The sequence below is a fragment of the Coenobita brevimanus genome, chromosome 57 (genome assembly GCF_032717465.1).
Source record: "Coenobita brevimanus isolate Jiangsu-jjx chromosome 57, ASM3271746v2, whole genome shotgun sequence".
NCBI classification, from domain to species: Eukaryota; Metazoa; Arthropoda; class Malacostraca; order Decapoda; family Coenobitidae; genus Coenobita; species Coenobita brevimanus.
The window spans coordinates 43,840,492-43,853,894 of record NC_137010.1 but is presented as its reverse complement, the minus strand read 5'-3'; the positions used below and the strand labels follow the sequence as shown (position 1 = coordinate 43,853,894).

The following is a 13,403-nucleotide window of genomic DNA, read 5'->3' as shown; positions in this document are numbered from 1 at the left end:
GTGGTTGTGTCTAGGAATGTAATAGGAAGATTGTTGGATGTGAGAGTTCTGAGAGGGAAGGGTGGAGGTATGTCTGACCACTACCTGGTGGAGGGAAAGTTAAGAGTAGGTAAGAGATGGGTGAGAGCTAGGAGGGTTAGGTGTGGCAGGGAGGTTTTTGAAAGTGAGTGAGTTGGATAAAAGAGAAAAAAAGATAGAGTATCAGGAGAAATTGAAAGATGAGTGGAACGCAGTGAAAGATAGGGAAAATGGCAGCATGGAGGAGGAATGGCAGTTGTTTAAGAGTGCTGTGGTGGGGCATGCAGAAGAGGTGTGTGGTGTGAGACGTGTGGGTGGTGGTGTAAGAAAAGGAAGTGAATGGTGGTGCGAGGAAGTAAGTATGGCTGTGGCTGAGAAGAGACATGCATATGAAGTGTGGCTGCAGAGGAAGGATGAGATGTCATATGAAAGGTATAAGGAAAAGAGGAATAGAGCGAGAAGGACTGTGCGTGATGCTAAAGTGGCAGCAGATGAGAGGTGGGGTAGGCGGCTGACAGAGAATTTTCCACAGAATAAGAAAATGTTTTGGAAGGAGGTGAAAAGGGTGCGAAAGGGAGAGTCTGGAAAGGAAGAACGAGTAAAAGCAGAGGATGGAAGGATGTTAATTGAGATGGATGCAGTAAGGAAGAGATGGGCAAAGTATTTTGAAAGATTGTTAAATGTAGAGGAGGAAAGGGTGGCTGAGATTGTGGCGGATGGAAGGGTGCAAGGAATAAATGTGTTGGGAGAGTTGAATGATTCTTTGATCACGAAGGAGGAAGTGGAGAAGGCAGTAAAGGAGATGAAAACAGGGAAAGCTGCAGGTATGGATGGGTGTGCTGTGGAATGCCTGAAGGGTGGTGGAGTTACTATTGTTGACTGGTTAGTAAGACTGTTGAATGTGTGCTTTGAGAAAGGTATGGTGCCAATTGACTGGGCAAGTGCTTGTGTGGTCCCGTTGTATAAAGGCGAGGGTGATAAGTATGAATGTACTAGCTTTAGGGGTATAAGTCTGTTGAGTGTTGTAGGTAAGGTGTATGGTAGAGTGTTAATTATGAGAGTCAGAGAGGGTACAGAGGGAGTGATTGGTGATGAGCAGTGTGGCTTTAGGAGAGGGAGGGGATGCGTTGATCAGGTGTTTGCTGTGAGACAAGTGTGTGAAAAGTATTTAGCGAAAGGCAAGGATGTGTTTTGGGCATTTATGGATTTAGAGAAAGCGTATGATACAATTGATAGGGAGGCTTTGTGGACGGTTTTAAGATTGTATGGACTTGATGGTAGGTTACTAAAAGGGGTGAAAAGTTTTTATGTAAATAGTAGAGCGTGTGTAAGAGTAGGAAATGCTGTGAGTGATTGGTTTCCTGTGAGAGTGGGGCTGCGACAGGGATGTGTGATGTTGCCTTGGTTGTTTAATATTTACATGGATGGTGTTGTAAGGGAGGTGAATGCAAGAGTTTTAGGTGGAGGTCTGAGTCTGGTGAATGTTGATGGTGGAGAGTGGAATCTGAAGCAGCTGATGTTTGCAGATGATACTGCACTGGTGACTGATTCAGAGGAGAGATTGAGACAGTTGGTAGAGGAGTCTGGAAGGGTGTGTGAAAGGAGGAAATTGAAAGTAAATGAAAATAAGAGTAAAGTGATGAAGTGTACGAGGTTGATAGATGGTAGGGGGATGAATATAGTTTTGAATGGTGAGTTGCTTGAGGAGGTAGATTGTTTTAAATATCTAGGGTCACATGTTGCTGTGGATGGAAGAATAGATGCAGAAGTGAAGTTTAGAATAAATGAAGTACGAAAGGTGCTGGGAGGAATGAAAAAAGTGTTTAAATGTCGTTCGCTTGGAATGGATGTAAAGAGAAGGCTGTATGAGGGTGTTGTGGTACCGACTGCGTTATATGGGGCTGAAACATGGAATATGGGTGTAGCAGAGAGGAAAAGTTTGAATGTAATGGAGATGAGGTGTCTGAGTATGTGTGGAGTGACGCGTATGGATCGGGTGCGAAATGATGAAGTGCGAAGAACTGGAGTTGTTCGGGAGATGGCTGGTGGAGTTGAACAGAGGGTGTTGCAATGGTTTGGGCAAATGGAGAGAATGGATAATGAGCGATTGGTGAAAAAGATAAATAGATCTGATGTGAGAGGTGTAAGGCTGAGAGGAAGACCACGAATAGGATGGATGGACAGTGTGAAGAGAGTGCTGGATGCGAGAGGGATGTCTGTTGAGCAAGGAAGAGTGGCTGTGCGTGACAGAAATAAATGGAGAGAAATTGTGAATGAATAAGTGATGACGCAGCCCTGAGGGGATATTCTCCCGCATTTGGTCTGATCAGCTAGTCAGGTCAGGTGCGGGTAAGGGGATGGGTCTGTTATGATGTGGCAGGGGTAACCCAGTTCTGCTGTCGGGCCCTGCTGCGGATGTCACTGATTGCATTGCGCAGTTGACCCTTGTGCGGTGTGGTGCGGTGAGGATCTGTCCGTTTTCCCCTTTGGGGCTAAGATGCGAATGAATGTGTTTGAATGGATGAGTAACTGGGGAGTGTGTCGTCCTGTCTCGGTTACCTCCCTTTCCTTGGGGGAAGCAGCCTAGGTATATAGATAGATAGATAGATAGTTCTTACTACCACAAGACGATTTGTATTTTGAATTGCTGAGCACCCTAGTATGATGAGAGCATTAGTGGAAATCACATCCAGCCCATTCAGTTCAAAATCTCTCTACTGGGATGAATGCATCACTTAGAGATGTTAAGAATAAGATAAATGGTACGTCATGGGTATAAAGAGGTTAACCCATTCATTACACTAGTGTCTCTCTCATTTTAATCAGACTACCATCAAGTAAAAGAAAAGGATATCTAATAGAGTCAGGGGGTTACTAAACGCTATATCAGAAACCAGCCCAGTTGAAAAAAAATCCCCTGTAGTCAACAAATTCAGACTGAGATGACACAGCTTTAATAATAAAGACGTCTTCCGGTTGAAAAGGTTAATATATGCCGTGGGAATGATCCTGAAATAGAACAGAAAAGCACAAAAGCAAGAAGACTTTGAACAGAACGCCGAGTGAAAAGGATCATACATCGTTCAGACATCGTTTAAACCTTGAACATTCTCGGCTCTTCACAGGCCAACCACGCGCTAAGATATGTTTCCTTATCCCAAGACTTTTTTTTTTTTTTTTTTTTTTTTTTTTTTTTTAATGCTAGGCAGAAGGAACCAACGGCCAGGAACCGTGACTCATTGTTTCTGCTCACCCTCTACTCAACCCCTGGCTGGTGAGAAATGTCGTCACAACGAAAGAAGACCTGTTATCTCGAGTTAAGATGGCAGTTCGAAGCACGGTCAGGCTGTAAGAACGGCAATTCATGATGACACTGATACTGATACCTATACAGTTTAGGCAAGTTTCATACGTCGTTGTGGCTTGGACTTCAGCCTAGGAAGGGGTAGAAGATGTGCGGAAACTTTGGCTCAGGATTGTACATGTAAGATACTAACCAATGACAGACTTCCTGAGGTCTTCCCAGCGAGCAGTGTTGTCCCCCAGCCAGTGGCCTGCCCAGCGTCCACTGCTCGGGAAGGTGGACCGACTCACCACCAGACCGCGCCGACCAGTCACATTTTGAAGCGCTCTAGACCCACAAAAACGAAACAACTGAAGAATAAGAGTTAGATTTATCCCTATCGACTGTGCTTTGGTTATATAGGAGATAAAGTCATTTTTACTAAGACCCAGTCTACCAATATATGCGACCCAGAACAGTTGAATATACGTTTACGTCCAGGTTTCCATTTAGATCGAAATTATACATATGTTACAGGGAACTTGTGTAAACTATGATTTCATGAAATCTCTAGGTAAATCGTGAAATGAGTTTAAATTAGTTTTGGTGAATTAAGTTTAGGTTAATTTCGGCTGCGGATAGGTTAGGCTAGGATAATCTAGGTTAAGTTTAGGTTAGATTAGGCTAGGTTAGTTAGGTTAGGTTAAGTTACGTTAATTTAGATGAACTCATAACACAGCCTAACTTAGCATTCATCTAAATTAACCTAACCAAACCTAACCTAACTAACCTAGCCAAACATTACAGAAATTTAACCTAGATTGTCCCAGCCTAACCTAACGGCAACCTAAATTTATCCAACCTTAATTAACCTGTCCTAATTTAAACTCATTTCACGAATTCCCTGGGGATCAAGGTGTTCGTAAAGTCCCTGAATTTTATTTTATTTTATTTTTTTTATTCGAGGAAGAAGGAACCAAAGGCCACGAGCCCGGAATAACAGTTCCCTCCAAGAGAAAAACAAAATGCCAGAGAGAGCCAAATTCAGGATCCGATCATTTCGAGATGCCTGGACACACCGCGTTTGAAAGACTGGAGATCATAGGCAGCAGGAAATACAGACAAAATCATTATGGATAGAATGATGCGGTTTTTTGCATAATATGGAGTACGCAATGGAGTTTTCTTTTATGAGTTACAAAAGCTCAATGTGGGCTCCTTTGTGGCCCTCAGCACATCCAACAGACGATCGATTTCTTGCCATGCGACTCTCAGCATATCACCGGTGACCTGACATAGGGCTTCCGTTATCCGTTCACGAAGGATGTCGATGTTTGTGCCAGGTGTTTGGTAGCCTTCATCTTTTACAAACCCCCAAAGGAAGAAATCTAAAGGGGGTAACATCAGGAGACCGAGGTGGCCACAATCGGCTCATCTGCCTGGAAACTTCCCGTTAAGCAATTGGCATACATCTAAACTCCAGTGAAATCCAGCGAGCTAAACTCCACATTGAAGTTGTGTAACTCATGTAAGAAAACTCTATTGTATACTTCATATTATGCTAAAAACCGCCTCTATCCCTATTGGTTTTGGTTAGATAAATATTTAAAACCGTTCCAGGACTTTATGAAAACCTTGTATAATATAGATAGATAGATGTAGATATATATACTCGTATATACATAGATAGATAGATAGATAGATAGATATAAACAGATAGATTGATGGAAAGACAGACTGATAAATAAAATAAACAGGGATATACTCGTAGATGATAAATAAATAAATAAATAAATAAACAAATAAATAAATATAGATATAAATATACATTAAATCATCATAAGCTGAGTAACATCGTATGCCAGCGCAAAAATGGCATGACAGAGAAGAAGAGAGATAGGTATCACGCCTTCATTATGATGGGCCTCTCATCACCTGTGCCATTCAAGTAGCCCCTGCATATGCATCTCCATTTAGGCCAATTCCAGTCCATTAACGGCCTTGTAGTTTCAGTAAGGTCCATTTAGGTCCACTTAGACTAATTAGGATAATTTAGGTCTAATTAGGTCCTTAACATCATTCAGGCTGAGTTGTAATTATGCCGATTCAGGTTCAGATGGACCCATTCAGGACCTGCACATCTAGTCGAGGCCAGTCATATCAGTTCAGGATATACGACATTAGAGGAGAATTGGATGGTGTGGATGGCGTAGAGCTGGGGAGATGCCATGGATGGGGTGGTGGTGGCTGGTGGGGACGTGCCGGAAAGGTATGCTGTAGACTGGTGGCGTAGGTAGCCCGCGTATCGACAGCGAGGAAGCAAAAATGTGACTAGGGTTAGCAGATAGGACTGGGAGGAGTGGACTAAGATGGGAATGGATGGAGCATCAGATCAAGGCGAATATTCTCTGTTTATAATGAATAATGGAAGAGGGTGACAGTAATGGTGAAGAGGTTTAAGTCACAGATCTCTCACAGAAGCTTAATGTGGTAAGACTAGAAAAGGGGTAGTGAGGCTGGAGAGGTGTGGCCAAGATGGGCTGGCGGTGATGGTCGAGTGATGGAACATGGCCGGGACTATAGCCTGTGAAGATGAGCGTTGTAGGCTGGCCAGTAAGGGCGTGCCTGTGGTATAACTTTGAATTTTCTAGCAGAATAAAAAGAAGAACAAGTAAGTAAGCACGCATCGTTCTCATATATGTGGCGTCTCAAATCAGCAGAGAGAAATTCTTTGTTGTCTGTGGATTTAAATAATAATAATAATAATAATAAATTTATTCAATACAATGCAGTAAATAAAACATTTCATTCTCACTAAATCCAGGTGATTCTATTTACAAAGCAGATATCATAAACAGTCGGCACGTAACTAAAACAGCGTTCACTGTGTGTGCCGGACGCTCCAAGAGGAATTACTAAACGAAACAGAGACATATATTTCATATACCTGTTTGTCATTAATTAGGAAGGATTAGGGGAAGGAGAGAGTGAGGGTGAGGAACAGTTAATGTTTCTCCATTAACACACACACACACACACACACACACACACACACACACACACGGGGGGGGGAGATTAGATTAGCCTGGTATGAGATGTCAGAGGTCAAGCTTAAAAAAAATAAATAAATAAAAAGCATTACCATTTGTTTGTGTCAATTTAATTGTGTTTTTAGTTGTAACGTCCGCCAACGAAGTTGGAGGAGGTTATGTATTCACCTATGTTTGTCTGTTTATTTGTTTGTCCACACGATATCTCCAGAAGTTCTCAATGAATTTCAGTGAAACTTTGTGGAAGGGTGGGCCATGGGCCAAAAAAGATTTGATTAAATTTGGGGCGGATCCGGATCCTGTGTATCCCGCGAAATATGAGTTCTCAGTTAATTTCAATGAAATTTTGTAGAACGGTGGGCCATAGGCCAAGAAAGAATTTATTAAATTTGGGGGCGGATCCGGATCCGGCATTGACGGAGGTATGCGCTCTCTGATTGCTTTCTAGTTTGTTTTTGTTTTTTGCGACGTACACAATGTATTTTTTACATCCTACGTACCTGGAGGCTCTATACACAATGGTCACATCAGAGATCTAGAAATAAGATCGCAGAAACTGCAGTGGTGCTGCCGAGGTTTGGCCTCACTGACAGGTAAGGGGCTGGTTGGCGTATGATACAAACGGCCTAAAAAGAGACCTCAAAAGAACTCTTGTCAGCTTTCGGCTGGCATGATCATCTCATCATCGCCTAGCATCCAGTTAGATACAGGGAAGATTGCTGAAGCCGCCTTCGAGGTTCTAGTCTAACTAAGTTCTTTCCTGTGTACAGCGAGTGACTCAGAGACCACAGCGTTCCTAGGCCGGCCCCTGCCGCTAGCAGGATCCGCTAAGAAGATATACAGTACCTACATGAAGATGTGAATTATCCATTACCATTACCACGCCAAATTAATTTAATAAATACATGATGATAGGAGGAGGATTTGTTGTGGCCAAGATTGAAAAACCTGTGGCAATGTGTGATGTAACCATGTGTTGTGATGCACTGTGTGGTGAGACAGTGTGCTTTATGATCTTACTATGCGGTGTGTGGTGTAGTTCATATGTTGCGCTAGTGTGCAGTGTACCAGTGTGAGGTATGGTAATGTGTGTGTGGCAGTATGAGTGTGGTAGCGTTTGTTGTGGTTGTGTGTGATGTGGCAGTGTGACGTGTGGCGGTGTGTGGAGGGGTGCTGTGTGGTATGACAGCGTGAGATGTGGCAGTATGTGTTGCGGCAGAGATAAGTGTATCAGTATATGATGTGGCTGTGTGAAATGAAACAGTAAAATTTCGTTGTATGTGTGGTGTGACTGGGTGTGGTATGGCAGTGTGTGGTGTGGCACCGTGAGATGTGGCAATGTGAAGTAGGATAGTGTGGGGTGTGACCATATGAGGTGTCGTAGCTCTATGAGCTGTAACAGTATATGGTGTGACAGTGTGAGTTGTGGCAGTGTGATTTTTTGGCAGTGTGTGGTGTAGCGCTAAGGTAATATGAGTTGTGGCAGTGTGGTGTGACTGATTGAGGCGTGGCTGTATGAGATTAACCAAGTGTGATGTGGCAATGTGTGGTGTGACGTACTGTGTGGAAGTGTGGGATGTAGCAGAATGAGGTGTGGCAGTGTGGTGGTTAGGTAGTGTTTGGTATGTTTGTGTGAAGTTAGCAGCTGTAGTGTGGCAGTATGGAGTGTGCCAGTCAATAATGTGGCAGTTTTTGGTGTGAAAGTGTGTTGTTCGAAGTGTGAAGTGCGGTTGTGTAAGGTGTGGCGCTGTGAGGTGGGGGAGTCTATGATTTGACTGAGATGTGACTGAATGATGTTAGAGTGAGGTGTGGCAGTGTCCAATGTGGCAGTGTGTGGTGTGGCAGTGTGATTTGCAGAAATGTGAAGTGTGGAAATCTGTTGTGGCAGTGTGATATTGTGACGCAGTGTGGCAGTGTGAGAAATGGCTGTGTGACGTGTGACAGTGTGTGGTGTGCTAGTGTGTGGTGCCAGTGTTTAGTATGACAGTATATGGGGTGGCAGTGTGAGGTGTGGTAGTGTATGATGTGGCAGTGTTTAGTATGACAGTATATGGGGTGGCAGTGTGAGATGTAGTGGTATGTGGTGCGGCAGTGTATATGGTGTGGTAGTGTGCGATGTGGCAGTGCGTAGTGTGACAGTCTAAAATGTGGCAGTAGATGATGTGGCAAGGCAATGTGTTGTGCGTGTAGCAGCAGTGTGTGGTGTGGAAGTGTGAAGTGTGGCTGTGTGAGGTGTTGCAGTCTGAGATGTGGTTATGCGTGGTTTGGAAGTGTGTGGTGTTGGTTGCTTGTGTGTGGTGATAGTAACAGCGGTGAGGTAAGTCGGACTGAAATGCATTGGGTTTATAAGGTGTGGTATTGCGAGGTGTGGTACTGCAATGTGTGACAGTGTGAAGTACAGCAGAGTAAGGTTTGTGTGAGATACAGCAGTGTCTTGCAGAGCACACTGACTTTTTGACTGTTTGCCATAGAAAATGAGAGAGAGAGAGAGAGAGAGAGAGAGAGAGAGAGAGAGAGAGAGAGAGAGAGAGAATCCGGTCTGGTATTCATAGAGCCTCTTGAAAAATTCTTACCATAATCAAGTCTCTATAACAACTCAGTGTTATCAGAAATCGTTTTGTTTGTTGTATTTCGTCAGTTCACTATTTATTTTAGTTTGAATAACGAGTGTCCGTACAATAAGTTGTATTAGTGAAGACAAAGGAATAAACAAGGAATCGTATGCATAACAGAAGTACAAGAATAAGAATTCTATTTGGCTGCGAACTGTTTGGTAGTTACAGTATGAGGGAAAACGTGAGAATATACAAGTAATCTTCTATACAACTTAATCTAAAGAATTCTCACTCCACTTTGTTTGACAGGTGGCTGCTGGCTGTGTAAGTGAAGCTATGTATATGTTGCAGGGAATTTGTGTAACCAGTGATTTCATGAAGTCCCTACTGAATTCGTGAAACGATTTTAAATGGGTTAATTAAGGTTAGGTTAATTTAGGCTGCTGTTAGGTTAGGCTGGAGTAATCTGGGTTAAGTTTAGGTTAGGTTAGGTTAATTTAGATAACTGCTAAGTTAAGTTAAGCGTACATCCAAATTAGCCTAACCAAACCCAACTAACCTAGCCTAACCTAAATTTGACCTAGATTACCCCAGCCTAACCCTGCCCGCAGCCTAAATTAACCTAACCTTAATTAACCCATCACAATTTAAACTAATTTCACGAACTCACTGGGAACTTCATAAAATCACTGGTTACACAACTTCCCCACAACATATACACAGCTAATGGTACACACAATATAACCTCAAGGAAATCGTAAATATTAGCCCTGTACTTACCGCAGTGTAGGTGGAGTCTGAGACCATCCATACAAGTTGTGGACATCGTAGTGAAGAAGCTCTCTCTCCTCACCCTGCCTCGCTACCATACACAGGGTCTTGTCGGAGAGTCTGAGGGGAGAGGAAACAAGCGGATGAGGGAGGGAGTGGGCGAGGGAGGAAAAGGGAAGAAAGGAGAACAGTTGTTGTGAGATGCTGCTGGAGACCTGAGAGAGAGAGAGAGAGAGACAGACAGACAGACAGACAGACAGACAGACAGACAGACACAGACAGCCAGACAGACAGACAGAGACAAAGACAGAGACAGAGAGAGAGAGCCAGACAGACAGAGGGAGAGGGAGTGGAGGGGGTACATTTTAATGCAAAGTTCTGTGATGGATGCTGCAATTAACAGGCTGGAGCATGACCGATGGAGTCTCTACCTAATGTTTTTTTCCTTAGTTCTTATTTGTTTCCTCTTTCGCTTGCCTCTTTTGGCCGTGTAAATATGCTGATGTCTTTTGTATTTCATTGTTACTACCGTCAAATCACAATCATATAAATACAGTGAAGAGTCAGTAACTTCGCTACGATGACGCTACTGAAGGAACCCGCGTTTAATTTCCGGGCCGACATGATTGTTGGACAAGAGTTGTTACCCCCTTATCTCAGTTTACCTATCAATAACCCACAGTTGGGGACCGACAGCGAAGTATCACATGCGGGTTGTGTTGCAGGGGAATATTTAACACAATCTTTTTATCCACCCTTATGATCCTCGTGCACTAAATAGGCATTGCTTTAACCTTTCATCTTCCCATTCTCAAGTTTCATTCATTCCCTCCTTCCATCGGGTCTTCTTCAACTCATTCATCTTAAGCATGTCTGTTGTTTTATTTTTGCTGCCAGCAAAAGAATTTATTCAATATAAGGATGATTGCCTGTGGTGATGGGGTGTCTCTGAATATGAGAGTTCCTTCGTAGTCTGAAACTCTAAACAAAACTACCGTGCATCAAGATTCAGTCCTGAGTCAATTGTTGTTCAGCTCAGCCCTCTAAGCATTGTTGAGAATGTTTTGAAGTGGGTTACTTTAAAAAGTGTTACATGCTGATGATTTAGTTTAGTTACTGAACAGAGAAGGCCAGAGAGAAGTTTGAAAGGTGGAGGAATGGAACGGAAGCAAAGGGCCTGAAAACTTAAACTGATAAAACTAAGGTCATAGTCAGCAGATGTGAAGGACGTAATATCGTAAAATCAGTTGTGTTGTCCAGTGTTGTGAACAAAAAGGAAGTTGAGGAGACCGGTATCCTATGTAATACAAAGTCGCCGGACCCACACAAGATGGAGTGGTGTTCGAGACAGACTGCAGGATGTGAAAAATTTTCAGCGTGCGATCTGTAGAGGTATCCGGCCTGTGGACGATAGGATGGAAAGTGTCGATTATGGAGACATCCACGTGAACTGCGTGGAGAAGCGTTGTTATATAAGGGACATACTGGGAGTGGAAAGAGCAGTAGAGGACAGCTCCACTGCCAGAATAAGAAATTGATGTAAGGTTTTTAGAGAAATGCTGCATCTCCTTTCTTAACAAGGGTTCTCTTTTTTGTACATGTGTGACCAGAAATATGCTGTACGGCACTGAGACTTGGCATGTGAACACAGAGGATAATGCAGACTGAAACACACAGGTATGTGAATGTAGCGATGGATGAGCAACATCTCAAGGAGTGGGAGAACTGTGAATAATGTGCTGCAAGACAGATTGGCAAAAGAAATATCATAAAGGTAATTTGACCCTAAAGGATAAGATAGTTTATACCTTGGTCTCGACGCTTTTAGAGAAGAGGAGGATGACTGACTCAAGAAAGTCCCTGATGTGAATCTGGAAGGAACAGTGCCAGGAGGCAGAGTGAGAATGAAGTAAAATCCTGCGTTTGTATATCTGTATTAGAGACAGAAAATAGGAAATTAATTAAGACCGCGACACATGGACAGCTGCCACTGGGTGAAGCGATATACACGTGGTCTATCGATTCTCAGCACAGGGCAGTAGCACGAGTAATATGAAGAAACTCGTCATTGCAGTGAAGGGAGACAACCTTTTCAGTACAGTGAGAACTACTGTATCTCATTCTTGATATCTCCTGATTTTTTTTTTTCCAGGGAAGAAGAGGATTTCCAAAGTGAAGTTGATTAGCAATGAAGTTTAGTGCTGAACCCCTCATTACCAGATGTCTCTCCTCAGCTGAATAAAATCGTCTGGCAACAGTGAGAATAATTACACAACAGACGCCACCATACTGAAAGGGTTAAAATCTGCCTGGACTAAAATTATAGCCGCCAAGAGAGCGAGCGCTGAGTCACTAATTGCTGGAACGACTTAATTAACCAGGAGTAAATTAGCTTTATTGTGTTGGCAGGCAATATTGGACAATTATATGCACCGGGGAATTTGGCCTTTTCTCTCTACGAAGTTTATCCATTTGTCTATCGTCATCTGTGTCTATCTATCTATCTATCTGTCTAATTATCTTTCTGTCTGTCTGTGTGTTTGTTTGTCTGTCTATTTATAACCTAACGCAGCATCCTGTAAAGAGAAGCCTAGACAAAAGATCCTCCAAGTGCATCTGTCCCCTTTCAGTAACGTACCCACCACTCTCGCACTGTACGTTCTCCATCTCGTCCTCGGTCTCCCCTTCCTCCTCCTCCTCCTCCTCCTCCCACCCACCTCTGACACAAATATTCCCGAACAGCAATTCCTTTACGCTTTTGGAGCAACGAACTTATGCAGGAAGTTATTGATGATAAGCTTAGCAAGATTCAATTAGGCTCTGGCACAATTTCGAGTGTAAACGAACTACTGAACGTAGTCGTACCTCTGTGAACTAAGGCTACGAATTTATTTCTCATTATTATTATTATTATTAGTAGTAGTAGTAGTAGTAGTAATAGTGGTGGCGGTGGCGGTGGCGGTGGTGGTGGTGGTGGGGGTGGTGGTGGAGGTTTTAGTTGTTGTTGATATTGCATAGTTAGGGTATTATTTTCACATTCTGTGGAATTCTTTTTCATATTGTAGATATTAGTTATTTAACTATTTATTTATTTTATTTTATTTTATTTATTTATTTATTTATTTTTTTTTTTTGGGGGGGGGAGATCCAGAAGGCTGGCATTCCAAGACCGTTCGAGATAAGAGACTTGAAACTTTCAGGAGTGATGTATGTTGGCTGCAGGCTTCTTTTGGCACAATCTCTTTTTCTTAGCACCAGCGGCGCACTAGCGCCCTCTTTTTTTTTTTTTTTTTTTTTTTTTTCAACTTTTGCTCTCCTGCGCAGCAATAACTACAGAATCAATTGCTTTGTAAATGTTCCAGTATGTAGTCGTCAACATATACTAGTACTGATATACTAGTATTGATACTGGTATTAATACTGATATTGATACTGAAATCCCACTAATACTCTTTGAGATACTGAAGAAAATAAAAATGGCCGCCTCATGCCTAAGAGTGCTAAATCTGAAACAATTTGGTGGATTTTGACCAAACTCGGTGGAAGTGGAAGCGGTCATCAGTGAACATGATCTGCATCGGATGTAAGACCTTGACCTTGATCTCAAGGTCACAGATCAAAATTCCATTAATATTAGATCTGCAATGATAACAAAAATATTTTCATATGGAATGTGGAGTTCTTTCATTACTGCCTTATCAATTTCAGAGCTCTATTTATTATTAT

The 13,403-nt window shown here is 42.6% G+C and overlaps 1 pseudogene; it reads right to left on the bottom strand.

The window, feature by feature from the left end:
• LOC145401976 (maltase-glucoamylase-like) overlaps positions 1–13,403 on the bottom strand; it is a 223,993-nt pseudogene that overhangs the window by 159,508 nt on the left and 51,082 nt on the right.